General features: G+C 31.1%; 1 protein-coding gene across 1 annotated transcript in view; it reads right to left on the reverse strand.

Moving 5' to 3' along the window:
• Positions 1-14,710, reverse strand: part of Dach2 (dachshund family transcription factor 2) — a 527,975-nt gene that overhangs the window by 15,869 nt on the left and 497,396 nt on the right. The window lies entirely within an intron of this gene.

Below are 14,710 nucleotides of genomic sequence, written 5' to 3' on the forward strand. Positions count from 1 at the left end.
TCAGTAAACAAAGCTTTGCTGATAAACACAATTGAAAATACTCCATGTTGAATAGTTTCAGAGATAAACTGGAATCACAAGCATCTTCATTTATGTAAAGCCAGCGAGGACCTTTCAGGCTGAATAAAACTGTTGTGCCATTGCTAAACAGTAATAGTTACCTCCTTTAAAAAAAAGAAAACAAGTTAGTTCTTCTGTAGAATAAATCTGATACATGCTAAAAATTACTAAAACTTTTATCTTCAGAAACCTAAAATGATTGAATGTAACAGTCTGATTCAGTATTTATAAAAGTTAACAACATTATGTTAATATGTCAGTTTTCAAAAATTCTTCAATTTTTATGATATAGCTTCTGCTCTTCTTTGGGCAGCATTGAAGAAATTGAAGACTAATACTTTTTTTCCATGAAATTTGTTATAATGTTTATAATGATCTATATTATTTTTCCTTTTACACACAATGGTACCTTGAAGTCCCTATACCAAAATAGGGGGAAAGGAGTTATATAGTTTTGACCTAAGATAATTACAGCTTTATACATTTAGAATTTCCTCTCCCCAGTTTAACCTTAAGACTGTGTATACTGCATGAAGGGAGACTAGCTCTGCATACCATTATGACCAGAAGTTTTGGTCAAACCATTATTCATTTAAATGTTGATCATCTAGAGTTCATAGTATCCTAGATTTAAGTAACACTTGATAGGTGTGGCTAAAAATTATCAATGAAGGATTTTTAAAAATTTGTTCTATTTCTTTTAGTTTAACCTTGCTATTTTCCATAACAATGGCTTATGACCTGGATATCTTACTAATCACAAATTGTCCTTTTCTTATAAAATAAGACACAGTGGGAAAGAAAGTGTGGATGAATCAGTATGAACCTATTAACTATGCTTAAGAAATGCTAAAAGCTATGTTTATGAGTCAAATGTATTATCTTCACATATAAAGAATACATTATCATTTTTGAACTGATATGCCTAGTGTAAATTATTCATTTATTTCTGGTTCAAAGCTTAGCACTGTAAGGAGAAAAGTATACATTTTTGGACCTTATGCATGGTAACTTTAAAATATTTATTCTTTCTGTGTAAAGGGTATCATGGTCTGTCAATGGAAATTTTTGGATAAGATTTCTGAACCAAAAATAAAGATAAAGTAAGGTAATAAGAGAATAAATGAGTTTGATTCTGTATTAGTCAGAATAGCTATAAAATTGGACAAAACTCACATAATTGGCAACCAAATATTTTTCCAAGGAATACATAGAATTTATCTGATATTTTTAGCAGAGCAAAATAAAACAAAGCTTATATTTTTAGAAACTCTCTGGTAATTTGTCAATCCAGATAATTGCTCAGACTGCTTCGTACATGGAGTCTGAGAATATTTATTCTGATGAAACTAACTAGTTAGTTGCTTAGTTCTCCAGTCTACCTCATCCTCTGTATACACAGCCTAAATATCATAGGAAAGATCTTCAACATCAAATGCAAGACAGTTATTTTACCAGGATTCAAATTTATACAATATATAAAGCTCAAGTCATGCAGTACAAAATGTGAACATTATAAACTTGAAAGCAATGGCAAAACAAATAATGCCCTCTAAAAAGGTACATAAACACAGCAGTGAGTGCCAAAAGACAATCAATATTCTTCATTCAGAAAAATGCAGATACTGAAAATCTCATTTATTATGTGTAATTAATGTCTGTATTAAAAGAGACAAACATATCTGCCCACACACTTCATTAAATGTCCCTGCTTATAAGGCCTATCAGGAACAGTTTCCATAGCAACTTGAAAATAAAAAAGAATTAAAAAATAAAAACCTAGGCTAGCAAGAAAACAATATTTATATGTATCAATTTTTTTTCCTAGCATACAACAAATTGAGATTTCATAGTAGTAAATTTTTTCCCCAATGTTAGGATCAGTAGCAAAATACACTCCTGTGTAGCATGCTGTATAAAGCTGACACCTATTCTGTTATTGTTTTACATATGGCAATGCTAAATGACCAAAAAGTAGGAGCCAATATTGACCTGCTAACTGACACTGATCCTTGGAGCAATCTCAAAGTTTGCCACATTTCAATTTCAAAATGCATTTCAGCTATAATATGAGTGATTTATCATTTAGTAGTAGCTGTCAAAGCAAACTCCTAGATAAAACAAAAACATCTGGAACCATAAACAGAGGAGTACAGTAGCTGAATTTTAATACAAACCCAGCATGTTCACTTCATTAGGAACAGGAAACAGCTAATTAGTAATTGAATGTTTATGTTTTTAAGAGGGTTCATACTTGAGCTACAAACAGAGATGATCTAATATGCACTCTGGATGTAAACAATTTTAAAGATCAGGAAGAGCAATGAACAAACCCTCTTTGGAGGAATGTTAGGAGCTTGGAAATTTAGAAGGAGGGACTCATACTATCTGGGGAGTGCTGGCAAGGTTTATTACTTTAAGATTCATCCAATAGGTAAAGAGGAAATTTGATGTATAAAAACATGATCAATTTTAAGTAAAAATGTAGTTACATGCAGCCCTTCCCTTAGCACAACACTGCCTGACATGGGTATAACCCATGGCACAGAAGGCTGGTATGGCCTTCTCCATACAAGAGACAATATACTGCTTGGTTGATTTATCTTTTGAGGGCCACAGATGGCTATCCCAAGGTCCTTTAAGTGTAAGACTTGCCTCCTGTGTTATATATCTAAAGATTATAAAAAAATTAGATAAATCAGGTGTCAAAAGTAGATATGTGCAAAAAGTCCAGAAGAAAATGCAAGGGGAATCTTCATAGTCAACCAAAGTTAAATATATATATATATAAAAAATAGCAGTAGTGTGTTTTTAAGTGCCTTAATTTGAAAATGATATTCAATTTTTCCCTATCATTCAACATGTGCCATTTGAGTATATAATGTTGAGACATTTTGTGATGTTTTATTTTCAGTTATATTTCATTGTTATTCAGGTCAGATATCTGATATTAATACAATTTTTCATTTGATTTGCCTAAACCTTATTTATGACTTACTTCTAATATAATTTTTTTCTGAATTGGGCTAAAACATCATACCTACTCTACAAAAGCAGACCTTCTATAGTCCATAGAGAGCATCTGAAGCCAAATGTCTGTGCCTTAAAAAAATCTTTCTGTATATAAAATGACTAAAATGTCATATTCATTGACATGAAATAATGAAATATTTCATAGTATGTAGAATATATGCAATTCCAACTAAAACTGTATATACTGCCATAAGGAACTGATAAAGTTTTATCCAGTCTAACAGATAGAATGGATAAAACTCATTTGGCCCTTTGCATAAGATGGGTGGTGCTTTGGTCACATCAGAACTTAATTCTAGGGCAGATATAACAAAATAGATCAGATTTTGCTTGATGTAAGGAGGCATTTTAGGAGTGAAATTAAATGTTTCTGATTACTTAAATATCTATTGTATTCTTAGGAGGCATAAAAATGATGACAGGTATATATCATCAGTCTTTGACCATGTATCTGTTAAGTAAACAGTTAAAAATACTTAAAGCCATTCTCTGGGCAATTCAAGCCAAGTGATCCTTTTGGCCCTAATCACTTGAACATGTTATGCATCTGGCCCTATCTAGAACAGAGGGTGGAAGGTAGAAAATATTCATGATGTAAATGTACCATTGCATCTGCCTATTTTCTTATGTCTATATATTTTACATTCTGTTTGCTTATTGATCACATAACAAAGAGCAAGCAAGACTGGGGATAAGAGAGAAGAAAAAGAATAAAAGGAGATTTTTTAGTAGTCTAATTTATCATTGCCTTTCTTACAGATAAGTAATATGCTAGCAGAATGGGGTTAAATGTTTTGCTCCGCCAACAACAGTTCAAGAAAATTGTAGACATGGTAAACACTAAAAACTAGAGCTCCTCTATTTCCTTAGAGAACCCTACAGCAAAGTCTTTCTTTTAGAAAAGTGAGTTCCCAGGCCATGATAACAAATATTCATTAATTGTACAAATGAATTACCTCCTGATATACTTTCTGTTAATTACCAGGTCTGACAAATAAATCTTTTTCATAGTAACCACAACTTAAAGCAGGAATGTCTACATTTTATCTCATACCATCTAGAAATAACATTTTCTGTGTATTAAAATGTTTTCCACCTACTTACCCCACTAGGATGCTGTGTGAATTAATGTGATAATGTTTGTGAAGCACTATGAACTCCTTGAAAAAAAGGGATTAAAGAAGTATAAAGTATCATATTCACTCACTCATCATTATGATTATCCCCTAAAAACATATGAAACCCATTCTCTAGCACATTGTTCCTGTAAGTGCAAGATTCTATTTATCAGTAATGAACAAATAGTAATTGAAGGTTCCATATTTTAAGAATTTGAGTATGAAATCTAAAGAATTACAACACTAGATAAGCTGGTAACTGCTACAGCACCCTATTCGTGCCTATGATCAGTTGGAGTTCCGGCATCAGTGTTCAGGCTGCACAGAAAAAACAATAAGACCTGGTCAAAATTTCATTCCAACAAAGAAAATCCAAATTCTACTCAATGCATGTCACTGAAAAACACAAACTCTATAAAAGTATTTTGTTCTATTATATATGTTCAAGATTTGAATAAACTAGTGTGTTGTAAATGTATTATTTTATTAGGTTTATCCCTTAATCACATATTCATTTATGTGCGTCTCATTCTATTAAAAATAAAATTATACAAAGGTGAGCAAAACTGTAGATTTACAGTAGTTTCAAACTTAATTTTATTCTCTAGGGGTAATATTGACAATATAAAATGGTGTAAATGATATTCCCTAACTCTAAAATATGCTTATGAGCCCCTTGTGCATGTTCTACTGCTTTACAACCTGCAATGAAATGCATGACTAGCTTAATAAGCAAGGAATTTAGGAGGTTTTCTTTTTTTTCCTCCACAGTCTAAAGAATGAGTAAAGATCCACACCATTTTCTGTGAGTTAGTATCTTTGTTAAGGATTGCAATTTTCTCTCAAGATGAGATTTCCTTCCTTGACAGGACGTTATTTGAAAGTAACTGCTGACTTTTTGATTTTTTAAATAACATACCATATTCTCTATGTTTTGGGAGGTTTCTATCTGGAGCAAAATGCATTCATGATTTTTTCTAGCCAGAACACATATTTCATTCCAAGTGTTTCCTCACTATTTGCTCACTTAATTACTGGCATCCTTTAGGTTTTAAAACCTTTCTTTTTGGGTAACTCTAACTTACTGTTGAACTAATGGCAATATTTTAAATGAGTTCTAATAAGTAAGTTTCACAGTTTCTTTAAGTTGTTTAATTAATGAGGTATTCCTAATTTTCAAATAGGCACAACATTATTTGGCACAAAGTAACATCACCATTGAAAGGTCATGTTTTTCTAACCTGAACAAGAGAGGGATAAAACAATGTGCTTATTAAATCAGCATGCTTTAGTCTTAGGTGCAATCCAAATTAAATGTACAATTAATTGTATGAACTCTATTTCAGTTGTGGAAACATGTTCAGTGTGTGTCATTATAAAATCAAATATACAATAGTACTGAGGTTAGTTTGGGGTCCAGTTAGTTATTAGTGAATTAGTTCAAATATGGAGGAACTTATCTGAGAGAATGAAAAATAGACCATTGCATGCAAATAATAAACTTGTATGGCATTTCATTCATCTTTGTCTAATGAATAAAATTATTTTGAGCCATTATTTTCAGAAGAGTCAGGTATTTATTTTTAGAATAAAGAGGTTTTGAAACCTCTATTTGAAAAACAGAGGTTTCTTTAAATAAAAACCACTTGACCTTGGTTATTCCTAAAAAAGTAATTATATTTATAATTTAATCAAAATCAAGGCCATCATGGGTCATTTTTCTTTTTTATAGTTTTTTAAATAACATGCAGGTAGCATGATAATGGAGTTTCAAACTCTCTTGCACATTTTTAGAATTAATTATTTAACTTGCCCTTTCCCCATTTATTGAATCTCCAGTTCTTCTAAAACTCACCCTAAAATGGTAGCATGAATACCCTTCTGTTCACACATGGGGATAAAATATAGCAATATATTCACCATAGCCATTTAGTGAAGAGCATAAGTTTGAAAGTTTTACATATCAATTGTATGTGAAATATTGTGTCCCTGCTAACATCTACATTTGCAATCACAAATACCAATTTCATGTACACTTTGTAGGGCATAATAATAATGATAGTTTCTACTTGGCATACTTGTCAGAGTTTGTATCTAAATTATAAATAAAAATAAATTAAAAAAGATTAGTCAAGTATTATGTTAACTATCTTACTAAATTAAAACAGGGAAAGGTTGAATGATTTATCAAGGATAGAAAATTGAGTTAGCCAGTTAGAAATGGAGAAATCCTGGTTATTAGACAAGTGCTCTTTCTGCAACTTCTTTTTGCCTCCCATATACTTGACTTAAAATAGCAATAAAAGATGTGTCCAGTACAGAGAAGTATAACTTTGGGCTCATATTAAAAGCTTTACAAATATTGGAATTCTATTTTCTAGCATGAAAGAAGAAGAAAGGGAAAGAAGAATATGTGAAAGCTACTATTTATGAAATGCTGACTCTATCAAGAGATGCTCTAAATACATTTGTCACATGTGGAATGCCATTTTATTTCACGATTTCCACATAGATTATGTTCTACTGAAAAGTGCTATTTATGTTTTTATGCTTTTCCCCTAAAGAATCTAACTTTCTACCTATATCCCACTTTTTATAAATGTATAAATTACAAAAATGTTTTGTAAGGGTCAAATTATTGGAATTTTGTATAGGATGCATACTGAAAATATTTAATGTAACATATAAACACATAATTAAGTTCTTTTCATAATAATGTTTAACTCTTTTTGTGTGCTAAACTCATAGGAAAGCAGCATAAAATCTGATTTCAAAGGAACCAAAGTATGGAAGAAAATGAAAACAACAAAAAAAAACATTAAATATTCTATAACTTGTACAATGTTTTAAATGACAATATCCAACATTTCCTATAGAAGGTAGAAATGCAGTTACCAGGAGACTGTACATTTTCAATATTTATTAGCTCTCTGTTGCTGGTTTTTACCCAGTCACTCACAGATTCTATGATCACCTTGCATTTATTCATTTTTTTAAAGAAAACAAGAGCACTTAAACATTTGTGGGAGAATAGAAATAGGGAAGAAATGTTTATGAAAAAATGATGCTTTCTTGAAAGCTAGCTAAGGAATTAGGAAAAATGTTGCCTTCATGATCATTTACATTATTGACAAAAAGTAGATTCCAGATTAAAATGCAGATTATAACCAATATTAGTTTTTAAGCATTGAAAAAGTAAAACATAGACTTGGAGAGATCAAGAAGGTTTGTATAAAATCCCAATGAATTTTCTTTAAATACACTTTAATTTCCAAAGGTGAATGTTATATGAAATGAGAAAGATGCTCCCCAGAGCAAATAAATCTTTACACAAATGCCCCATAACAAGAAAATCTCAGACTAAAATTAGATAACTAAAGATCTGTCCAAGTTGAATCCTGTCAGTGTGATGTGAGCTTGAGCACAAATAAGAAATTTTTTATTACTATTTCATTTGCTTGTGCAGTTTTACATAGAAAGGAGAGATATATAATATTTGTCTAATTTTTGTAAACACTATCCCAATCTCTACAAATTTTAAGGCAGAAATGATTACTAAATTATAGTTGGTTTTACAGTGTTTTGACTAACTTTGGGAGAAGTTCTCCTCTTGTGCACTGTTCTGTAGGGTATAATATTTGGTCTTGATAAATTTCTTGGCTATTTAAATATGAAAAACTTTTATAGATACATGATTTGATAGTGATATGTAGTGAGAGCAATGAGTGAGAGAGAAATGAATTACAGTAGATGGGATAGAAAGAGAAGATGGGGTGGGGGAGGGGGATAGTAGAGGATAGGAAAGGTAGCAGAATACAACAGTTACTAGTATGGCATTATGTAAAAAGGTGAATGTGTAACCGATGTGATTCTGCAATCTGTATTTGGGGTAAAAATGGGAGTTCATAACTCACTTGAAACTAATGTTTGAAATATGATATGTCAAGAGCTTTGTAAGGTTTTGAACAACCAATAAAAAAAAAGGAAAAAAAAAGATTCCTGTTTCTTAGTTTCCACAATGAACAGCAAGCAAATAAACTTATCTTGAAGCATTTTCATACTTACATTACTAGGATTAATCGTACCATTCAAAATTACCATATAGGCTTAATACTACTAGAGGACATTTTTGTTAAGAATGGTAGAAAGTTAATCATACTGTACATACATCAGGAATTGCCTTTCTTTTTCTCTACTATCCCAATATTAGGCTATAAATTCCTCATTCTAAGACTGATGAGCAACTTCACACAAGATCAGCACATATTCATGAGGAAGCAATATAATAATTCTAATTTTTATAGGTTGTATAAGGGTGCCAGTATATGATTACATACTTCTACAAAAATGTTGTATGTTGTATTAATTAAAACACAAATGTGACAAAAAACCCTTTAATCAAATACTTTTTCTTATGCATTTCCTGAGATATTTACAGATTGAAGTTAGGGTAGTACGAATCCCAAGCTTAAAAATTGTATTCTGTATATATAAAGATGGAACATAAAGAAACTGGTCAAACAGATATCATAGTTAAGTTAAACAATCTTTCCTAGACTATAGTAAAACAGATCTGTTAATTAACGAATTATTCTTGGAGGTTAAAATGCTGGGTACCAGAACAACCAACCTATCCTGGCTTCAAATTCTATTTATTTTGCTATCACTAAAATTTCATCTGTTATGTAAGTGAACTGTAAGTCTTACATCTATAGATCAGACTTTATACAATCATCAAAATTAGTGACAGCCTTTAATCACTATAAATAATTCAGTTAACTATGTGAGTAAGTGGTACAAGCCACTCCATGACAACCAGGCTCTAAATGATTAAGTAATGCAAGCTCTTCACATCTTCTTAAGAAAAAAGCTAAACACATAATATGTGCTCTAATGAGATATTTCACAACAGAGAGTTATGATTTGATATGAGATATGTGACCAATCAAGATAAAAATTCTATGGACGATGAAGAAAATAAAGAGACACCTTCTTTCTGAGAATGAAAATAAAAAGATATACATTGTCTAATGAACCTTATAGGGGAAAAATCTGCTTTTGAGAAAGAAGCTGAGAAGCTGAGATCTTCTCTGTGGGTTGTGTGCTAGAGCCTTTTCTACTTCTATGAAAACAGTTGCAGTAAAGTTTCTTTGGATAGTAAAAGACTTTCAAATAAATCATTTAAGAGAGAATCTTTAAGGAGTCCTGCTTCCTACTATCCATTTGGTCTCTGACTTGTATATCTCTGCTTAACAAAAGAACATTTACACTTTAAAATGGAAATATTAGAGTACCTGTATATATCTTAAAACATAGCACAAGATATCAGGGGAAGAAAATTAATGATTGATGAGGTTAGAGTAAGAAGTAGTCCATAGAACCTCTAAAGAAAGATAGTACACTGTGATGGAAGTTAAAAGAAAAGCCTATTAGAGAAGTTCTATCTACTCTTCCTTTCATTTTTCTCATCATATCACATACAAGGCAAGACATTATACAGGATTTATCTTTTCCTATTTCTTTTCTTACTATCATCATTTTCCTTGCTATTCTTCCAACTTTTATAACCCCAATCCTATTGCAAGGGTAGTAGCTTTTAGTAAATATTGTCATGACATCTTAAACTCTCTGGAAGAATACTGTTGTGTGTTAGCAAATGTGCAGCAAATAGAAAAGATACAATAGAAGTCGCAGGGGTCACAAAAAGATAAGCACTGTTCAAATTTATTTTTAATAGCTTTATTTATTTATTTATTTATTTATTTATTTATGTGTGGTGCTTAGGATCGAACCCAGTGCCTCTCAGGTGCTAGGCAATTGCTCTGCCGCTGAGCCACAACCCCAGCCCTCAAAATGATTTTGAGATAATGAATAAGATTATACATATTTATGTGCATTTCATCTTAAAATATGTATTTAAATACCTATATTTTTATTAAATTATGTTTTTAGTATGTCTTTTTTAAATACTTAGAAATTAAAATTGTTTCTGGTACCTTTGAAGTCAAATGGAATCAATCATTTTGCTTTTAATTCTTCATTAGCATCTTTGCCAGATACTGTATAAATGAAATCATGAGTTTTGTATTACTAAATGGACATTCTATACTAAGGATAAGTTTCTAAATTTTTTAGTGAGCAAAAATGTTTCATAAGGAAAATAAAGTTCAATGAGTTTACTTCTAATGTGTTAGTAGCAAAATAAAATAAAGAGTATTTAAGATTCTACTGTATTTATAGGAAAAATACCAGAAGAAAATATATTTCACTGTTAAATCATCTTGTATCTATGTCATATAGGTAGCCAAAAGGCAAATGTAAAAGGCAAACATTATACATTATACATTATATGCCTTTCCAATTACAAAAACTAAATTATTAGATTTTTATTTGTTTTCTTTTTACCCAAACAAATGCAGTGGCAAAAACAGGAACAGTGTGTCACTACACCCTCGTTCTTTATGATGCTATATCACCTGAACTTTTTTATTCTTTTATTGTATGACTAGAATGTCAGTTCATGAATGCTATTGTCTATTTTCCAAAAATTTAGGAGCTTCACATTCTGTTTGTTTTATCTATTATTATTAAGATGATGATGCCAATTTTTAAGAATTTAAGAAACATGCATTGTCAACTGTACCCATAGCTCCCAACAATGAAATATAGTCATACAAAAGTTAAGTAAGGTATAAACATGCAAAAGGAGAAGTCTCTCTGCGATCATAAAATGATGTTATTTTCTGTTCAGCAGTTCATGTTACTGCTGTTCATGCTAATTAATTAAAGGAGCTGTTGCAGTAATGTGCAAACAGGGAATCTGAGAAACTGAGAGGGCTTTTAGGTCTCCAAGTAAAGTTAAGTCAATCTGGGCGCGGGCAATCAAATATAATGAAATCACTTGTCAGTGCTAAGCTTGCAAAAACTGTGAAGTTTGACTAGGGAGTAAAAGGATTATAATTAGATTTCCAATAGGATAATAACTAAATGGCAGAATGCAGTAAAGAGAAAATATTACTTTGTTAGCTAATGGTACTGCTGTTTGGTTTTGGTTTTTATCAGCTCACTTGTAGTTGTGCTAATTTAATTTGCTTTTATCAGCAGAAATGCACTACACAAATGGCACTTGAATGTCATTTGCAAAAATCATTGATCTGAAGGTGCACTTAATGACACCTGGTATGTTTATTTTATGTGAAAGGGGTGTTGGTTGATAAGATGGTTGATGTGCTGTCATTCAGATTCCCATTTGAATTGTAGGGATCTGAATGGAACCATAGCAGTGTACCTGTTCCACTGAAAACTTTACCTCCAGAGATAGTGCCCATACCTGTAAAAGTGAGTATGTATTCATTGGTAGACTACCTTAAACATTCAGGAAGAGTTGAGAATGTAGACTACTAAAATCTAAGTAGTACAGATATTCTTTTATTGGAAGGTGGTCTATGTATGATATCTAGTCTGCTAACATTCAAAGCATGTAGGAAGTTATATAATTAAGCTGGTGAAATTTGGTAAACCTAAAAGTATATAGTTCATGAGTAGTTTGTGCCATATATGGGAATTATGATAAAGGTGGATATGACTTTATTTTTTCTAAGAAAGATCATGCAACATTTTTTTCAAGCCCCTCACCCATATTCTCTTAAGGAGGTAACACAGTGGAACTAATTGGATTTTAAAGGTAGAATTCCAGGAAAATTATTGACAATAAGAAAAGAGAATTTCGATGATACTGAACCTGGTTGCTGTGATGGAGATGAGTATTGGAAATGGCATTTATTGCAATTCTGTAAGAATGATGCTCACAAACAATGGTAGGAAATAATCTTCCAAGTTACAAAAAAAAAGTGAGTAATGGAGGGAGGTAGAAAATATGAAAACAGTATCAACATAAGTCACAAAAAAACCCATAACACACAGAAAACAAAATTATTAGCAAGAATGGAAAAACAATGACTAAAGTTGTATTTTATGTTTTTCAAGCATTATATATTTTTTGAAGATCACAGACAAATATAAAAGGCATCTTTCAATTCTAATCATCTCAAATAATAAAAAAAAATTATCAGGATTTTTTAGGTAATTATTTGAACTAATTCATTTGGTAAACTTTATTTAAGATTAGTTCTGGTAATATTTTTAGCCATCTATTACCCTGGCTAAAAAAAAAATCATTTTTTCTAAAAATAACTTCTTTGATATTAGGATTGTAGTCTAATGTAATTTTAACATAAGATATTTACTCTACTTTTGCTGAAAATGATGAGAGTTTTAGCATGTAGTTTAAATTCTGTGCTAAGACAAGGGAGAGTGCATGCTTTTCCATTTTTATCACATTTATCCTGAATATCATTTGATGCCATCTAAAAGGCAGATCTCCAATAAATAATTGTTAACCCACATATTTTATCATAACCCACATGTTTTATCATATATGGAAAATGCTAAACACAAATAAATAATAAAAATCAACCCCTTTGCTTTAAAATAATTTCCATCTAAATCCATTTAAATATATATCTAATTATATTATGTTAGCCAGAAAAAAACACAGTAGAACTTATGCTTAGTGACAACTAATTTTAAATACTCATGTGAAAAAGCCATTCTTCTTAATTTTTTTTAGTTCTATGTGGACACAATATCTTTATTTTTTTAATGTGGTGCTGAGGATCTAACCCAGTGCCTCACATGTACTGGGAAAGCGCTATGCCACTGAGCCACAACCCCAGCTCAAAAAAGCCATTCTTTACAGACTTTAAAAAATTTAAAAATTTGGACCAAAATGGAGACAGTGAATATACTTTTGCATATATCACCAAACTGACAACCCACAAATAAGATATCTGTTGCCTATTGCATGGAAATGTAGAAACTTCAGGACAATTCAGAGGCTTCTATGTATCTCAGAATTGGGAAAATATTATTACTATGAGCTAAAGGCAGCATATGAATTAAAAGTAAAATAGCAAGTAATTGGATAATGGTATAGGCTTAAAACATAATAAAGAAAAAAAAACTATTAGTAATATGTTTGGTTTGTTTCTTCCAGCTCCAAACTGACCTAACATACTTTTCAAATTAGGGGGCAAAACCAAGCTCTATGCTCCTTAAAGACTGTGTCTATATTTGTATGTCACTGATTCAGAATTAATCAAATAAATGTTACAGGCTATTCATCCCTACCATGGCCCTAGTATGTGATTGCAACCTCATACACCAGGCCCCCAACTAGCAGGAGTGTCTTCATAAATTTAGTTATGGTATATCTAATGGACAAACATTCATGCAATTCAAATGGCTTTTCTTACAAAGACACAGCCTTTAAATTTTGGGTAAAAAGCAGGCAAGCATTAAAAAAAGCTAAGAAAAAGCAAAAGCTTCAGTGAATGAGCCAAGCATGCACACTGTCACATCTAACAGTAAATGTGTTAGTTAGTTAGTTCTATCCAGCTGCAGCAGAATCAGGCATTATAAAAGATCCATGAGCGATCATGATTTAAAAATTTACATAAATACAAATTTTAAGTTTCCTGAAGCTGCCACATTAAATGGTGATCTTCAGATACACCCAAATGAATCTCTTGGTCATAACCAGTTCTGTCCTTCACATTGATCCAGTCTATATGGTAGCAAAGAACCAATTTGTTAAACCTCCAGCAAGCAAAATATTCATGGCTATCTTTTTTAAAAAATAATTTAACATTTATTTATTTGTTTGTTGTTCTTTGTTTTTTGTTTTTATTTTTGTTTTTGATGTGGTGCTGAGGATCAAACCCAGGGCCTCACCCATCCTAGGCAAGTGGTCTACCACTGAGCCATAACCCCAGCCCTCATGGTTGTCTTTAATTTTCAGTTAGGAAATAATTTTCTGACAGAAATGTCTTTATTTATTAATGTAAGCCTTTTTAAACAATACACGTGAACATAAGTGTAATCTACATAAAATTAAAGAACTAGAAAACTGTATTAGTTTACATTGGAAAATTTCCAGTAGTCAAATTAAATTCCTATTTTAGATTCTTTTGCACTCTGTTGAGATGCTGTATTGGTGTGTTTTATCTGTTTTCTACCTAGTAAATATCTTTAAATATTTTAAAGGACCTATGTATTTATGGGTATCATATAAATCATGAATTACAAGTCGTGCAGCTATTTCCATATTTAGGTGGTTTGTAAAATTACCATCAAAATTTAAAGGTTGACAAAAATGTTGTCTGGAACACTTTTAACATATCAATAGGTTATGGTTATTGTATTTGTGGCATTTACAAAAAGCAAAGTAGTGAAGTTAAAAATACATGTATTGTACACTTATGAAAGGTAAATTATATTCACATTTATACATTTTTAGAATATGGTAATACATAAATGCACATCCTTTTAACAGCTAAATGTACACAAAATTTTCTCACATTGTATACATAAAGTTACTAGTCCCTAAGTATCTGTACTGTTATTGGGTTTTCACAGTCATATTAAACTTGTTTTACTAA

Source organism: Urocitellus parryii, chromosome X, assembly GCF_045843805.1.
Source record: "Urocitellus parryii isolate mUroPar1 chromosome X, mUroPar1.hap1, whole genome shotgun sequence".
Taxonomy (NCBI): Eukaryota; Metazoa; Chordata; class Mammalia; order Rodentia; family Sciuridae; genus Urocitellus; species Urocitellus parryii.